Source organism: Crocodylus siamensis, chromosome 4, assembly GCF_052110815.1.
Source record: "Crocodylus siamensis isolate JL-2025a chromosome 4, ASM5211081v1, whole genome shotgun sequence".
Taxonomy (NCBI): Eukaryota; Metazoa; Chordata; order Crocodylia; family Crocodylidae; genus Crocodylus; species Crocodylus siamensis.
This window is the reverse complement of record NC_143398.1, coordinates 173078557-173096785: the sequence shown is the minus strand read 5'-3', so window position 1 is coordinate 173096785 and position 18229 is coordinate 173078557. Positions and strand designations below refer to the sequence as shown.

General features: G+C 45.3%; 1 protein-coding gene and 1 long non-coding RNA gene across 2 annotated transcripts in view; one reads left to right on the top strand and one right to left on the bottom strand.

Annotated features, from left to right (window-relative positions):
- The window catches only part of SPAG16 (sperm associated antigen 16), a 947700-nt gene that overhangs the window by 469868 nt on the left and 459603 nt on the right, over window positions 1–18229 (bottom strand). The window lies entirely within an intron of this gene.
- The window catches only part of LOC149867181 (uncharacterized), an 80082-nt gene that overhangs the window by 42660 nt on the left and 19193 nt on the right, over window positions 1–18229 (top strand). Inside the window, exon 2 of the long non-coding RNA XR_016441613.1 lies at window positions 3235–3298. This is a non-coding gene — a long non-coding RNA (uncharacterized LOC149867181). The remainder of the gene's footprint in view (window positions 1–3234; window positions 3299–18229) is intronic.

Here is an 18229-nt window from a genome sequence, read left to right as displayed (position 1 = left end):
GTAGTGGTCCAAGGTGCAGTACAGTAGGTTTGGAAAGACCCAGAGAGAGGAGCAGGGAAGCAGAAGGAAAACTTTAAAAATTTCATTAATGGCTGAGGAGGTGGGGAAATGGTATCTGACAAGACCTAGTGTCACTGATCAAAAATCAAAAGCCAACATTGTATTAATAGCTCTACAATAACTTCTACTAAAATACCTAGATATAAAAGAGCATTAATTCATGATGCATTACCAAATTTCAGGTTCAGATTTATGTTTCCAACCACTAAGGTACTGCATCCAGTACTCTGTCCAGTTTTGGGCACCACACTTTAAGGGCGATGTGGAGAATCTTGAGAGGGTTCAGTGGAGGGCCACTTGTATGGTTAGGGACCTGCAGACAAGACCCTCTGAGGAGAGACTGAGGGACTTAGATCTCTTCAGCCTTCGCAAAAGAAGGCTGAGAGGTGATCTTGTGGCTGCCTGTAAATTCATCAGGGGAGGGCAGCAGGGAATCAGAGCTCCCGGGGAGGCAGGGAACCGTTGCAGCAATAACACCATCATCAGGGGAGGGCAGCAGGGAATCGGAGATGCAGTACTTACTAGGGCACCCCCTGGAGTAACTAGAAATAATGGCCACAAATTGATGGACAGCAGATTTAAGTTGGACATTAGAAAGAACTTCTTCACAGTAAGTGTTTCTAGAATCTGGAATGGGCTCCCAAGGGATGTTGTGCTCTCCCCTACTTTGGGGGTCTAGAAGAGGAGACTGGACAGGGGGTCAGACTTGATGACCTACTGATGTCCCTTCCAACCCTAACATCTATGAAGATGGACTAATGAATCATATTTTTAAATGACCTGTATGTTGTTATAATATAGTTATGCATTTTTATACATTTAAAATTATATTTAACATTTTTTTCTATTGTAACATTTTGCAGTAAGAATAGTTTCTGATATATTGTTAAAATAAGTTAGTGAAACATCAGTATTCCAAAACCTTATTATATACTTTATGTTCTTTTCAAATTGATTTTAAAGTTCCTTGTTTCTTTTTTGTAATACAAATGGTATAGCTAGGAACAGAGTTATTTTGATTTATACTTCTAGGTATTTTTCCATTTGAAAGGCTGTAGACAAATGTTGCCAATATTAACAGTCATATTTATGAAAAAGGGATTAAAAATTTAAACTGTATCAATATTACAAGTTCCAACAGCATTTAAAATTGATAGAGAAGGGAGTCTCCTGCAAACTGGTTAAGCCTTTGAAAAATAAGGATTTTTTTTTTTAATATTGAGACATTTCCTATGCTCTCCTTCTCTCTGGTGCTACATTATGTAGCAGGGCCCCTAAGGAACAGTATGGCTCGCATAACTGGAGCACTGCATTCAAGCTACAACCTGAACTGATATTTTACAGATGGTATGCTTTTCATTTGATTGATTATAAAATGCTACAATAAACTTTTGGGGACATCCTGTGCTATATCTCTAAGAGGCCACAGCATGGCTCAGAATATTCACTCCACACTGTCCTAAGGGAATTCTGTATACAGGAGTTTGCCAAGAGGTCTTTGGGAAATTGTCCTACAGCTGCATACTGCTATAACTATATCAGCACAAACCTCATTCAAAATGAGCTGAGACATCAGAGCTTCTTTATGTTGTTCAGTGTTTTTATATAAGGTTTCATATGTCAACATACAGCATTCTTAAAGTACATTCCATCCATGATAAGGACAGAACTAGCCATAGGCGATGTGTGGGGAAGGTACGAGGGGGTATGTGCTCCCCCTGAGATTGGCCACCACTGAAGCTGCCACCAGCTTCTGTGGGTGGTTGCAGCTAACACCCACCATCCCCTGGCCACTGACGCATCCAGCAGCATCTGTGGGTGGTCCCCTCTTGCCGCTCACTGACATGGTGCCCCCCAACCCCCATATTGCAAGAGACACCAGCCATTCATGCAACTAGCTGTTCAGATAGGTGATACAAAGCCACTCCATATTAGCTGAGAAATAAAGAAATTTTAGCCAGGATACTGGGGCAAACCTTACAGCTAATGCTATCCTATTTACATACCCCAATTTCTACCAGATCTCTGCTACTGCCACTTCATTTACATGAACTAAAAAAAAAATCCTTTCAATTGAGACAGATAAATGAAAAAGTTGGACATTATTTTCTTGTGAAAAAATAGTATGAACAGGGATTAACATGACTAATCTACTGCATAGTAAAACATCATTATGTAACCATGTACTAGGCTATTGTGCAGTAAAATAAGACTGATGAGCAGTTATCTATTACCTGAAAAAATAAGTAGCAGATTAACTGTGCATTAGCTACTGCACAGTAGGGCATGTGTAGATGCTGGCTGGGAGCAATTTGGGGGTCCACTGCTGCCTGGCTAAGCCCCATGTGGTTAGAGCTATGCTACCTGCAGGGCAACAATTTCCCCACCAAGTGGGGATGGGAACATCCTGAAAGGTGGCAGCCAGGACTGCTGCATCCCAGCCAGGTGGGGATTCGGTGTGATGGCTGAAAGAGGCATCCCTGGCTGGCAGGGACAGCCATATGCGGATTGGGAGGGTCCCAATCCCCATGTGGCCAGGAGAAACATCTGGGGATGATTCTGATCCCCATATAGATGTCCCCACAAGGTGAGAACTTCTCTCCCCACTATGTGGGACAATCGGGATTCTCCTATTCCTCATGTGGTGCCAGGTAACATCCCCACAAGGACTTCTCTCCTAGCCATATGGGGATTGGGTCTGATCTCCAGGTGACTGGGACACAGCAGTCAACCAGCCCCCCACCCCTTGCCAGCCCTGGGCTGGCACCTGGGGGAGCCTGAAGCTCCCACTGGCTGCTACAATGGGGCAGAGCAAAGCAGGGGGGCAGGGACATCCTGGGTCTCATCTGCTCTGGTTGAGAGAAAATCTGCTTATGAAGTGGGGAACTTATAGACCCTTTCCTTTTTTAATGCACAGTAACTTTACTGTGTATTAAGAGCATGTGTAGATGCACCCACATACAGCATAAAACTCTCTCTATATAAGAACACTACTGGATCAAATGAGTTCATATCAAGGACTTATCATTTTATTGTAAACTAAATGCAACTACATTGAATACAGACAAACTTATTCCAGTATAAAATTAGATTCTGAGAGATCAGAATAAATCTCTATTAATTCACAAGATCACTGCGTACCAAAAACAGAGCTTTCATTACTTCCCTTTACAGATACAGAATCATCAAAAAATGGAGGGAAGAACCTCAGGGAGTCAAGTCCAACACCCTGCTGAAGGTAGGATCTTCCCCGTCTAAGCCACCCCACACAAGTCTAACCTATATTTAAATTCCAAGAATAGACACTTCACAACTTCTTTAGTTCAAGTACTTAACCACATCATTAGAAAGTTCTCCCTCAGATCTAACCCTCCCTTGTTGCTATTTAAGGCCATTACTTCATGCCGTGTCTCCTGTAAATAGAGAGAATTGTCTACAGACACCTTTTTTGTAGCAACTCCTTCTATATTTGAAGACTGTTATCAAATGCCTCCTTCGGTTTTCTCTTCTCCAGACTAAATATTCCCAATTCTTTCTTTCATTCTTTCCTTGTAAATCATGCTCTGTAGTTCAACAGATACTTCTGCTACATGGGAAAAAAGGCATTGACAAAAATGTCTGAAGTGTTACATAAATTTTGATCTGTATTTGTCTTAGTACATTTTAAGGGAAATAAAAGGGCAAGAATTCTCAGCAAGTTTTAAAAAATGTTATAGTCAGTCAAGTTAAAATTAGTTCTTCTTGTTTCCCTTTTTTGACTTTTAAAAATCTTGTTGGATATAATTAGCAGCTGGTTAATAACAGTGGTTTAAAAAGATGACAAAATGTGAACTTTAAAAACTGCTTAAATAGATAGCAACTGCAATAGCTTTATCACAAATAGCACTGCACTGAATTGTCTTGAGAAAGAGTATTCCACCTCTGGATCAATAGTTCAAGCCCATATCAGACACTAAATTTTGCTCTCCCTGGGCATGTCCAGAGGAGCGTGGTATGTGGTGCCGCAAACACATTTGCGGCACCACATACCGTACAGTCCAGTGTTCTCCGTGCTTCAAGGGTGTGCTGCCCAAGAGTGCACTATGCCAGGTTTTTTTCCCCATGTGATTTTTGGATATCCAGGAGTAAAAAAAAAAAAACCAACATGGAGAAAAAAACTTGGCACAGCACAAGCTTGTGCAGCGCATGTTGCTGAAAAGTGGAGCCAGGCAAACAAACTGCTGGGGCCAGCACACTGCTGGCTCCAGACTTCCCTAACCCAGCTGGGGAACTTGCCTTACACCAAAACGCATGTGGCACAGACGTTCCCCAAGGACAAGCAGCTGTGGCACAAGGTACACTGCTGCTACTTGTCCCTGGGGAACCTAACACCCACACACATCTGGATGCACCCCCTGTGGCCAACTTGAGTCACATGTACATACCAGGAGGTAGATTTTTGTCCCAGGCTAACAGTAACTGAACCCAGTATTATATCATGACTGATTACTTTTTATGAGATAAACTGAACATTGTGCTACAGTTCCCAGTCATCATAAAAGAGACCACTGAAATGGGCAAAGCTATTGCCAGTTTCAGAAGGGCTAACTGCCCTTTCATCTCAAAGACAGTCCCTCCAGAACAGAACTGAATTTGATATAACTGTATGAAGACATTTCCATTTTCACTACCTATACTGCACCTGTCCTATGATTAGAGGACTTCAGCTTCTAGTGCTCTTAATCAAGCACCTTTTACAAGCACATTTGAAGTAACTTACCGATAAAAGCATATTTATTATATCGAACATGCCAAGAATTAAAAAGGGAGATGGGTGTGATCCTCTCCACTTGACACACAGATAATTAGAAAAAGGGAGATTCAATGGGCACATCTACGTATTCATTAATGTACCATAATTACAGCATATTAAGTTTAGTACCTGTAATAACATGTATTAACTTAATGTGCCATAATCAGCCATACTGCGCATTAGCGCAGATGAATGCTTCTCAAGTGATCTTAATGTGCATTAGACTAAATCTACTGCTCTTTAGCAGGGCTTTTGCCAGCTGTGCTAATGCACAGTAGAATTAGTTTTCTACACATTAAGCATCTTGTGTAGATGCACCCAACAGGACTGAATCTGGGGTATCTTTATATGTATTTTTCTACTATTATTCAACAATAACCAGTAGGGCCATGTCTTAAGAGAATGGTTGTTTAGGCTGTATGTCCCTGCCTGCAAAGTCTGTGGATGCTACTGGCAGTCCTTTTTGTAACGTGTTAAATCTATCAAGCACATCAGGGGTTAAGTTTCATAGGGCAAAACTGAATTTTATGCTCATGCTTTTGTCTTTCCTGTTTTTAAGGGTGGGTAGGAAAAGCATATGCAACCCCGCACAAAACACAATGCTCTCCTTTCATATGAAATAGAGTTGTAATGGTTATAGCTTCCCCCAGCTTCTGGCCTGAACTACTGCAGGCTGCATTTCCAAAATCAAAAGTGAATGTCTGCTCACTTGCTCACACTAACCTGCAAAGATTGAATCGATTCAGCCTTGGGCTTCTTGACTGTCAGTACTTAGCCATAAAGGCTAAAAACCTTCTCTAACTGTCCCCAACCTGCACAGCTGTGACTCGCTGGTGAGCAGGGCCCTGACTAGGAACTGTCACTACAGGGACCATGAGCCACAACAGGCTTCTTTCCCTGCTCTAGGTGGGGCTGTATGGGAGATGAGTTGCGGGGGGCAGGAACATGAAGCTGGCAGGTGGAGAGTTAATAGGATGGGTGGGTAATGCAATGGTCAATGGAAAGGAAATGGGCATGGGGAACAGGTGGTGAAATGAAGGAAGTTAGCTACTGAAAAATAATAATAAAAAAATTAAAAGAAATAGGAAGTAAAGCAAAGAAGGTCTCATATTTTAATATATTGGGATGGGAAATGGGTATGGGGATGTGGATGGCGACTGGGATGTGGAGGATTCTAATTGTGCTTCCCAGGATGGTTGGGAGCTGTGAGCAGTGGGGGAAGGCTCTTTTGTGGGAGCTACTACCCCTGCCCTGAGAGGGAAGACTGAGCTCATGAGAACCCAATCTGTTCTCCTACCTTGCTCTCCTCCCCTCCCTAGACCCCACTCCCAGACTCATCTGTGCCTTAGACCTAGCTAGCCGGCATGTGCTCTTCAGGCTACTTGCATGGGGTTGCACCTCTGGGGGTAGGAGAGGGAGTTGTTTTGGGGCCAGAACCACCCCTGCGCAGTAGAATTTAGGAGGTAGAAAGTATGTCCACACAGAACAGGAGGGTGGGGGAAGGGACACTTCATCCTGGGATGATGGAGGACTGCAACTTGGGTGACTCATCTGAGGCAGGTGGCCATACATTAATGGAACACAAAGTAGGTAACATAGATCAGAGATAAACTTGCCCCTGTGTGGTGTAAACTGCCTAACAGTTACTTTAAACAAATATCAGAGGCTGATACGTGAAAAATCCAGGGGTTAACAGCTCTAGCAGCTGCCTAAAATTAATGTGTTACAAGGACCCGCAATGCGATGCTGCGGCTAATAAAGCGACCAAAACGCTGGCTTGCATCCATAGATGCTTCTCGAGCAAATCCTGGGACGCCATTCTCCCCTTGTACTCGGCCTTGGTGAGGCCGCAGCTGGAGTACTGCGTCCAGTTTTGGGCTCCACAATTGAAAAAGGATGTGGAGAAGCTTGAGAGAGTCCAGAGGAGAGCCACGCACATGATCAGAGGTCAGGAAAACAGATCCTACGATGATAGGCTGAGAGACATGGGACTCTTTAGCTTGGAAAAGCGTAGGCTCAGGGGTGATCTGATGGTCACCTGTAAGTTTATCAGGGGTGACCACCAGGATCTGGGGGAATGTTTGTTCACCAGAGCGCCCCAAGGGATGACTAAGTCGAACGGTCACAAACTCCTGCAAGACTGTTTCAGGCTGGACATAAGGAAGAATTTCTTTAGTGTCCGAGCCCCCAAGGTCTGGAACAGTCTGCCAGCGGAGGTGGTTCAAGCGCCTACATTGAACACCTTCAAGAATAAATTGGATGCTTATCTTGCTGGGATCCTATGACCCCAGCTGACTTCCTGCCCTTTGGGCAGGGGGCTGGACTCGATGATCTCCCGAGGTCCCTTCCAGCCCTGATGTCTATGAAATCTATGAAATGATGTCTATGACCTAACGGGTCCTAGTGGCTGCTGCTGTGAAACTGCCAATCAAGCTCTGGATGTTCTAGTTTTTCTATTTGTAACATGGGATAACACTGCCTTTCTAAACCTTTTTGAGATCATAAGGTAATAAGAACTAGGTAAAGTGTTAACAGTACTCTACTTTTCCCTAACATTAATTACTGAAGAATAGATTACCATTTATCATCTTCGGGGCAAATGAGGAAGTTAAGATAGCTGTATGCTTCAACATTGTTGTCTGGAAATATTCAGAAACTAGCAGTATTATTGCCCTAAATTTACTGCTGAAACACTCTTATTTCAAATTAACTTAGCGACTAAACACTTTATCAGAAATTTTTTCCTTGTATGTCCACAGGTGCAAGAGAGATAATCTCCTAGTTAAATCTGGGAAGGAGATTTATGAACGCTTTACACATTCTGACTCCTAAAGAGCTAATGAAGGGGGAGGGGGAGGAAACTTTCAAGCCATTAATGAAGCTCTTTCTGGAGAGGAGAATAGGTATGAGAATATTAAAGAAAGAAGGGGCAGAGAAATCAAGGGCCAAATCCATCCTAGTGCCAACAATGGATTTATACGTGCATAATTATAGCCAGGAGACTCAAGTATTTATAATGCGGTTCATCCATTCAAAAAGGATTTTTGAATGTAATCTCTCCCCCACAATACTGGCAGGATTTCAGTTTTGCTTAAAGCCAACTTTGTTATAGAATAGCTCATCCTAGCACATAAGTATTCAGCAATGGAATTGTGGTTTGTTGCATATTACAGAATAACAGAAGAATGCAATCTGATTACTGGGAGACTGCTGAATCAATTTAAAAATGTTACACATGAAGAGTTGGGGTTTAATTAACTAGAATATGCCTCTATTTCAATACTGCTAATAATAAAATTATTAACAATAGTAACCAGATATTAATGCAGAAGGCCAGAAAAAATAAACTATTATTTACTCATGTTAAACAAATCAGGATGTAGAGATGTGCATATGCTATTTAATTGGCTGGTAACAGGTAAAAATTTTCACTGAACTCAGAGGTATGGAATTGGGTAGAACTTATTTACATATGCAATATTATCTCTTATGATTGTTCCCAACCTCAATACTGTTCTTCTCCAAAGACATACAGTATTTTGTCCTTGTCTCAAGATTATCTTCAACCCATTATAAAATAGGATTACTCTCTTGTGTATAGAAATCACAATTTTTAAAAAAAAATTCAGATTCTTTCAGTGATATTTCCCTAGTTACAATTTTCCAAAGGTGACTATATTTTGTATGCTTTAGTTTTCAGGCATCCATCTTGAAACACCTCAAAGAAGCCTTGAAGCACCTCAAAGTACTAGTTCTCTAAATATCAGACCCAACTTAATTTGCAGTCTGTTCTGAAAAGGCATCAATATTTTTAATTTTTTTATATTAATACCAACAGAAGAGAGAAAAGAGGGGCATCCCAAGGCTGCCCCACCTGCCCCACCTCCAGCCCTTGAAGGAAAAAAAAAAAACCCAGGCTCACCAGTTCCTGCCCAGCAGGGGGAAATCCCTGCTGCCCCATGCCATATGGGGGGGGGGGGGTCTTCCACAAGCACCCCAAAGCCCCAAGGCCACTACAAAAGCTGGTGAGTCCTGGGACCAGGGGATTTTTAGGGGGGGGTGTTTCTTAAACAACCAGAGCTGGGGCGGACGGAGCAGCCATGGGGGGCTGGGACAGTAGGGGGGGACAGGGGGCTTGTGCAGAGTCCCTCATGCAGTGAGGGGCAGTGGGGGGCAGCAGGAATTGCCCCCCTGCCCGGCAGCACCTGGTGAGTAGGGGCTTTTTGTTAAAGCACCAGAAGCTCGGGCAGACAGGGCAGCCATGGGGAGGCTGGGGGGAGCAGGTGCAGGTTGGGGGGGCTGGAGAAGCAGGCAAGGGATGGGGCCTGGCAGGGGTCCCACCATGGTCCCCTACTGCCTCCTCCAACCCCCCCCCACACGCTACTTACCAGCTCCAAGATCAGCTCCACCTCCCTGCTGCAGCAAGTGGGCACCGCCGAAATCATCGAAGCTCTCTGAATCTTTTTCCGAAGATTCAGAGAGCTTTGAATTGATTTGGACCTTTTCATGGGTCCCCTAATTCAATTCAGATTTGCCACTGAATCGGGCCGAAACTCCTCCTGGTCGAATCAGCACCCGAAGCTTCTCACACCCCTAATCGTTACCCTTTGCCCTTTGATAACTGTGCACATTTCAAGAAAGATTTTAAGTAGGAGTATCAAAGTATTAGCATATAATAATAGTGCTAATATTCACATTAAGTTTCTGAACCTGCCCATTGTGACTGAACAGTTTTCCAAAGATGCAACACTGAATGAACTGCATGGGGGGACTGACAGGGAGACCCTATGGTGGGGGCAGTGCATAGAAAAGAGCATGTGATGGGGTGGAATGGCACAGTGGGAAGAACCTGCACTGGGGTGGTGAATGCGGGGAGACTGTGTGATGGAGGTGGGTGGTACATTGGGGAAACATGCAACCTGCTCCCCCACCACTACTCTCCAACCCTCCTGCCACCCCCACCTTACCTTCTGTTCCTACTCTGGCCCTTTTGGCCCTTACCCGGCCAGGTTCGAACTGCCACAACTGCTTCTGCCTTGATGGGACCAGGGCTGCCAATGCTCACAGCCCTGGGGCCACAGCTGGAGCCACCACAAAATGTCAGTGGTGGGAGGCTGCAGGCAGTGGGGAGAGTATGAGATGGGAGGGGCAGATGATGATGGGGAATATGTGGTGGGGGTGGAGGGAAGTGGCAGAGAGGGTAGGCATGAGCAGGGAGTAGCAGGGCACAGGCACAGGCTTGGGTGGGGCCAGGGGCTGGGGATGCAGATGTAGGGGCAAGGTGATCTCTTGCCACTGCTTTCCCTATTACAGTGATGGATGGGAGAAATTTAAGATAACTCTCCAGTAATCAGATACTATACATGGTAAATTATAATAAAATGTATATATTTCTATGTGTAGAATCTAATTATTGGGGCGTTATCTTAAATTTGATGTTAGCTTAGATTCAGGTAAATAAAATAATATCCCATCGTTACCCTGCCCATGGATTTTTGATCAATACAAAGGGGACATCCAGGTACTACCATTATCAGTGTTATCACTGATAATGGTACTATCATTATCAGTGTTATGAAAATTGTTATAGATGCTCCTAATTTTAATGAACAAAATACTTATCTAAGTCATCCTTAAGCATAGAGAGAACTTTTTTATGAAAACAAGGTAAATACTCAGCTAGAACATATATAAATATCATATAACATATATTAATACTCAACTAATAAATACAGGTGTTTCATTTTTCCTAGTACAACGAACTGCAGAATCTATAAAACAATTAGAATTACATATACAAAGAAAAGGAACTTCTACTTTAACAGTAGCTATAAGAGAATATTACAGTATTGCAGGGCACATCTACACATTCAATAAATGTGACTGAATAAACTGCAGAGCAATTTGCGCTGCAGTGAACTGCTCTCGGGCACAGCACCTACACATGCACCTGGGATTGCAGCAAATTGAGCTGGGGAGAAGCACTTAAGGCCAGGGCTGTTCCTGCCCTGCTCTGGACCACCTGAAGCAGCCAGAGGGAGCTTCAGACTCCAGTTGCAGGTATCCAGGTGCTAGCCCTGGGCTGGCAGACAGTGTAGCGGTCAGCCCTGGGCAGTGGGTGGCTGCATTAGGTGGCAGAGGAGCTGGCTGAGCTATGAGGCTCCTACAGCTGCTGAATAATATTTTCTTAATTCAGGCAGCAGGCCCCCTTCTTTGCCTCAGAGTGCTAGCCAGGGACCAAGTTCTGGCAATACTTCCACCCCTTGAGCAACAGCGGGGTGGGGAGACGGGGAGGGAGAGAAAGCCTAGCAAGGGCTGCTTCCCCCTACCCCTTTGGGCACACCTTGGTTGGGGATTTTGCAGGCCAGTGTTGGGGTGTGGGCCCCTTCCTAATCATGGCATCCTGCTGGGGCCTGGCCACACCCCCACCTTAGCTGAGGGTTCACTCTAGCACCCCGCTTCTTCTAGCCTGAGCCCCTGCGGGCATGTGCCCACATTTCCTGAATCAAAAGTGAATGTCTGTTCACTTGGAAATTGATTCAAACTCTACAGGCTAGATTAACCTGCAAAGAATGAATTAATTCTGGCTTGGGCTTTTTGAGTATTTGTCCTTAGCCTCAAAGAGGTTGGGACTAGACATGTAAAGTGAAAGAACAGTGTAGGATGAATGTTTAGCAAGCACAAATAATTAAGCAAGAAGAAACCACCACTTCTTTAAGGAAATTATGTTGCTGAAGGGGATGTGAAAATATGTTTTGTCTTTTAAAGAATATTGTGTGTCAAGGAATAGATTTTATTTTTTTTCCTGGAAGGTAGAACAGTGCTTCCAGCCCTAAACAAAGCCTGCAGCAATATTACCAGATTACTTTAAACTATCATCTCAAAAAGCATTTTAACATTAATATATTAGGGGAAACAGGTAAACAAGAGAATGAATATTAAGAACAATATGAGATAAGTAAAGTTGTAGTCTGCACTGCCATAGAGAATCAAAATTCGCACCCTTGCGAAAAGAAGTTGCATTGTTTGGAAACATCCATAATTAACATTCTGTTCAAATCACCTAGGAGAGTCAAGACGTTTAGATTCCAAAAGAGGCTTTTTAAAGAGTCTCATAGGTAACTATCAGGTTTTCACATGCATTTCAATGTAGGTATTCCCAGTATTGGGTTTTCAGAGCCTCGCCCTACCCCAAACACACAAACTGTTTAAGGTTGAGGAATTTAAATAAGTCAAATTCTAATAAACTCTTCTAGGGAGATGACTGTACTTTACTATATATATACTTACACAGCAACTAGTACAACATAGCTGTGACCCAACTAAGACCTCAAGACACCACCACAATATAAATATTAAATAACAATAATACTTTATAATAATTTCTTACTGGAGGTGAGCTACTTATTTCATGTGCTATGTGATGGATGCTGAAATTATAATGAAATTTAGCTTTGCATTTTTGCCCTAACTTGCCTCTTTATTTAAAAAGCAAAGGCAGGCTAGGTAATCCCTTCCAGTAATAACATAATAATCACCACATTTGGAAGTTCTATACTCATTTGCACTCTCAGTGACTTTTCCCTGATTAAAAGCCAAAGTCAGTCTTCCTAGTTACAAATTGTTTCTCATCTGCAGTTCTGCTTTCTGTTGTCGGTATCTTTTTTTCCCTCCAAAATGTAGTGTTATTACAACACTATTTTCCAAATATTACAACTCCCAGATAATTTGCTACAATACATATGCCTTCCCTGGTCCCTGAGAGTGAACTCCTGAAGCTGATTTAGGCATAGCTTCCAGAGCTGGGAAATGGGGCTGGGGGAGGCCTGGCTCCTTTCCACTCTAAGAACCTAATCCTGATTCAAGGAGCTAGCATCCCAGTCCATTCCTGAGAAAGGGAGTTTACCTCTTGTTGGGATAAGTTCAACCTGAAGTTCCAAGCAACAACCACGCAATTCAACTTCAATAAAGACATTTATTGGGCAAAGACCACTCAGCCAGAGATTCTCTGCCCCCCTCCAAAGGATTGACTGTACCCAGTCTAGCCCACACAACCCAGAGCATGCCCATAGATTGCAGATCTGCCCTACTTCCAAGCTCCAAAGCTCCTCTGCCGACCTCTCTGCTGACTTTCTCCTACTTGTCCACAATCCCCTGTTCATTGTTATGCATATCTTCTTTGGCTTTCTCCAGAATCTTTCTCTATGATAGATGTGTCTTCTGTCATGCAGGCTATAAACTCTGGCTTCCCTGGCTCTAACCCTTTCCTCCCACTCCATACATTAGCTAGGCACACACCCTTATTACAAAATGAGCACAGTTAACACAAAAATATTACAAAAAAACCTCACAGTCCAACACATTTTTCTGTGTGCTGCTACCTAATTCCCAATGTATAGTAAACAGATAGGAAAGTGGACCTAACTCAAGCAGACAAAACTAGGAAAGCAGTCTGGAAATTAGCTGCTTGGAATGTAGCAGCTTGGAAAGTCCATTCCTCCCTTTTATCATACAGGATAAAGGAGAGTAAAAAATAAAATTGGACTATGGCAAAAATGATCAACATTAAATGAAATAATTATTTTCATACTTGCTGGAGATAGTGTGCTCCTGCATCTTGTATAATAAGCTGTGATATTGTAACAATGTTGCTCCACCATGGAGCAACTGAGATTTTCTTATGGTTTTCACTTTGAAATCACATGCAAAAGTTGAGTCTTTCTTTGGCTGGATTATAGAAAACAAATATTATACTATACCATTAGATGGTATTATTACTATTTTCATGTTGATTAAGGAATATACAGTGAACAGGAAGAAGCAAACAGGACAGTTTGCAAGCAGTTCCCTAGTTAGTTTGCAGGTCAGTTTGCCATCCCTCTGTTTGAAAAGGAGCCCGAAAAAGTAAGATTCTTTTTTTATATGCAATTAGGACCGACTAACCTACATAGTTTTATTTTAGAAGCTAAAACTGAGCAGCTAGACCAAGATTTAAGTCCCTTGTTTAACTAGAGTCCAGAGCGAGGGGGTGTGAGAGGCAGTAGATTACAAGACCCAGAGATATGGCTGGAGGACATTGCAATCGCAGAGACACTCCTACTTCCAGCTCTTCCTCCACTTCCACCTGTCCAGGCAGGACCAAACACCAGTGAAGCTTCCACCCAGGTTCTGGTTTGGTGCTGTGCAAACTGTGGCTTGCAGATTACTTCCAGTGTCAGCCAGGTTGAGGAGTGCCTGCAATGTGAGTGGCACCTTCCAGTGGTGTCCCTCAGGGAGAAGGCAAGAGAGCTACAGGAGGAGGTAACAAGGCTCTGAAGCATCATCCACCTTTAGGACTTTATTTATTTCATGCTGGAAGAAACCGCTAGGACTGTGAAGGAAGGACTGCCAGAGGTGGTGCTAGGAAGGGAAGAGGGCATGGGCTTTGAGGAAGATGGAAGCTGGAAGCTTGTATCTTTTGGCACCAGGTAGTCGTCATCCCCATGTGCAGTGGTTTCCCTGGAGAACAGATATGGAGCACTAGCAATACAGGAGGAGAAGCGCATTCCATGAGTGGAAGAGGCCAGGCCAGGAATCCCCAAGTTGGGGAGGATCAAGACTACTGACACAATGAGGAAGTGACAGGTGGTGATGGCTGGGGACACCTTTCTGTGGGGGATGGAGGGATCCATCTGCCAGCCTGACCTGTTGTCCTGGGAGGTCTGATGCTTACCTGGAGCCCAGATCTGAGATGTCATGGAAGGATTACTGAGACTCATCCCACCTTCTGACTACTACCCCATGCTGCTCATCCATGTGGGCACCAATGATACTGCCAGGGGTGACCCTGAGCAGATCAAGAATGACTACAGGAGCTGGGTGCAAGGGTGAAGGCTGACAGGAGCACAAGTGGCGTTCTGAATCCTTCTGGCCAAGGGGGTGAGCCCTGGAAGGAGCGGACACATCCTGCAGATCAATACATAGCTGCACATGTGGTGCCATGCCTTTTTTACCTCTGTCTTCACGGCAAAGTCAGCTCCCAGACTACTGCACCTGGCAGCACAGCTTGGGGAGGAGGTGAGCACTGCAGCCCTCAGTGGTAAAAGAAAAGGTTAGGGACTATTTAGAAAAGCTGGATGTGTACAAGTCCATTGGGGCCATATGCTATGCATCTGAGGGTGCTGAGGGAGCTGGTTGATGTGATTACCGCTGGCCATTATCTTTGAAAACTCATGATGATTAGGGATGACTGGAAAAGAGCAAATACAGTGCCCATATTTAAGAAAGGGATGAAGGAGAATCCAGGGAGCTACAGACAAGTCAGTCTCACCTCAGTTGCCAGAAAAATCAATGAGCAGGTCCTCAAAGAATCCATTTCTAAGCACTTGGAAAAGAAGAATGTGATTACGAACAGTCAGCATGGATTTACCAAGGGTATATCATACCTGACCAACCTGATTGCCTTCCATGATGAGATAACTGGCTCTGTGGATATGGGGAAAGCAGCGGACACTAATATACCTTGACTTTAGCAAAGATTTTGATACCGTCTCCCACAGCATTCTGACAAGCAAGCTGAGGAAGCATGGGTTGGATTAATGGACTGTAGGGTAGATAGAAAGTTAGTTGAATTTGTCAGGCTCAGTGGGTAGTAATCAATGCCTCAATGTCTAGTTGGCAACTGGTATCAAATGGAGTGCTCCAGGGGTTGGTCCTGGGGCTGTTTTTGTTTAATATCTTCATTAATGATCTGGAAGATAGGTTAGAGTAAAAGGCAGTCCAGGGGAGAGAGACTTAATGGTGGGAGTCTACTATAGACCTCCCAACCAGGGAGAAGAGCTCGACCTGGAATTCTTAGGTCAGCTTACAGAGGCAGTGAGGGCTAAGGATGTGGTCATCATGGGGGACCTGAACTTCCCAGACATCTGCTGGGAGGAGCAGTCAGCCAAGTCTGATCGCTCACGTCGGTTCTTAGCCAGACTGCAGGACCTCCATCTAACCCAGGAGGTGCACAGTCCCACCAGGGGAGACGCCTTGTTGGACCTAGTGCTGGCCACGGGTGATGACCTGGTGAGGGGGCTGCGGGTGATGGGCCACCTGGGAGACAGTGATCATCGCTTGCTGGAATTCACCATCCAGCGTAAGGTGGCAAAGGGCTGCAGCAAGGCAACAGCCCTAGACTTTAGGAGGGCTGACTTCAACAAGCTAAGGAGGATAGTTGGGGAAGCGCTGAGGACCCAGAGGGGAAGGGAATCAGATGTCGAAGGTGAGTGGTTGCTCCTTAAGGAGACGATCCTCCATGCCCAAAGGGAGGTAATCCCAACAAGGGTCAAAGGGAGCAGGAGGGCACATAAACCCCCATGGCTCACTAAGAGCATCCGGGAATGTCTCCTTGCTAAAAGGGAGGCATATACCCAATGGAGAGATGGGGTCATCGCCAAGAAGGACTATGTTATAGTCGCCCGAGGATGTAGGGGGGCAGTCAGGAGGGCCAAGGCAGAGTTGGAGATAGGACTAGCTTCCCGGATTAAGGACAATAAGAAGTCCTTCTTCAAATACATAGGGGGTAAAAAGAGGGTCCCGGGTAATGTGGGGCCCCTGCAGGACACGATGGGCAACTTAGTCATCACGCCAGATGACAAAGCTAACATATTTAACGATTTCTTTGCCTCTGTCTTCCTAAGTAGGGACCAGTTCAGCCACCTCCCTGCTGGGCCCCCCTCGGGCCCCGAGAGAGACACGCCTGGGCCAAGGGTTAGCGAGGAGTTAGTTAGGGTACTTCTGGAGAGGCTGGACGTGTTCAAGTCCGCTGGTCCGGACGATCTTCACCCTAGGGTTCTACAGGAACTGGCTGAGGTCATTGCGGGACCCCTGGCACGGCTCTATGAGCACTCGTGGTGCTCTGGCGAGGTGCCGGAGGACTGGAAGAGGGCCAATGTGGTCCCTATCTTCAAAAAGGGAAAAAAAGAGGACCCGGGAAATTACAGGCCAGTTAGTCTGACCTCAATCCCGGGTAAGCTCTTTGAAAAAATTATCCTGGCACACATCCAGGAGGGCCTTGCGGGGGAATGCATGCTCAGGGGCAACCAACATGGGTTTATCAGTGGCAGGTCTTGTCAGACCAACCTGGTGGCCTTTTACGATCAGGTCACCAAATCATTAGACGCAGGGGTTGCTGTGGATGTAGTCTTTTTGGACTTCCGGAAGGCTTTCGACACTGTCTCTCACCCTGTCCTCATCAAAAAGCTGGGAGACTGTGGTGTCGATGCCCACATGGTCAAATGGGTCGCCAACTGGTTGGAGGGCCGCACCCAGAGGGTGGTAGTGGATGGGTTCTTCTCGACCTGGAAGGATGTGGGCAGTGGGGTTCCGCAGGGCTCGGTCCTCGGGCCCGCACTGTTCAACATCTTCATCAGTGACTTGGATGAGGGGGTAGAAAGCACCCTGTTCAAGTTTGCTGATGATACTAAGATGTGGGGGGATGTGGGTGCACTAGAAGGGTGCAATAGGCTACAAGCTGACCTTGACAGGTTGCAACGGTGGGCGGATGAGAATAGGATGGGGTTTAACACTGATAAGTGCAAGGTGTTGCACATGGGGAGGAAGAACCGGCACCACACTTACAGGTTGGGGAACTCCCCTCTTGCCAGCACGGAGACGGAAAAGGATCTTGGAGTCGTCATTGACTCCACGATGAACATGGGCCGGCAGTGTGGGGAGGCAGTCAAGAAGGCCAATCGTACCCTGTCATGCATCCACAGATGCATCTCGAGCAGGTCCAGGGAGGTGATCCTCCCCCTCTATGCGGCACTGGTCAGGCCGCAGCTGGAGTACTGCGTCCAGTTCTGGGCACCACACTTCAAGAGGGACGTGGACAATATGGAAAGAGTTCAGAGGAGGGCCACTCGTATGATCAGGGGTCAGCAGGGCAGGCCTTATGAGGATAGGCTACGGGACCTGAACCTGTTTAGCCTCCACAAGAGAAGGTTAAGGGGGGACCTTGTGGCCTGCTACAAACTGGTCAGGGGGGATCAGCAGGTATTGGGGGAGTCCCTGTTCCCCCGTGCGCTGCCAGGAGTGACCAGGAATAACGGTCACAAACTGGCGGAGGGTAAGTTTAGATTAGATATTAGGAGGCGCTACTTCACAGTCAGGGTGGCTAGGGCCTGGAACCAGCTTCCAGGGGAAGTGGTGCAGGCTCCTAGCCTGGGGATTTTTAAAAGGAAGTTAGATGAGCACCTTGCCGGGGTCATCTGACCCCGGGGCTCTTTCCTGCTAAGGCAGGGGGTCGGACTAGATGATCTACCTAGGTCCCTTCCGACTCTAGCTACTATGAAACTATGAAACTATGAAGTGCACACTCAGCAAGTTTAACACCAAGCTGGGGGGTGTAGTAGA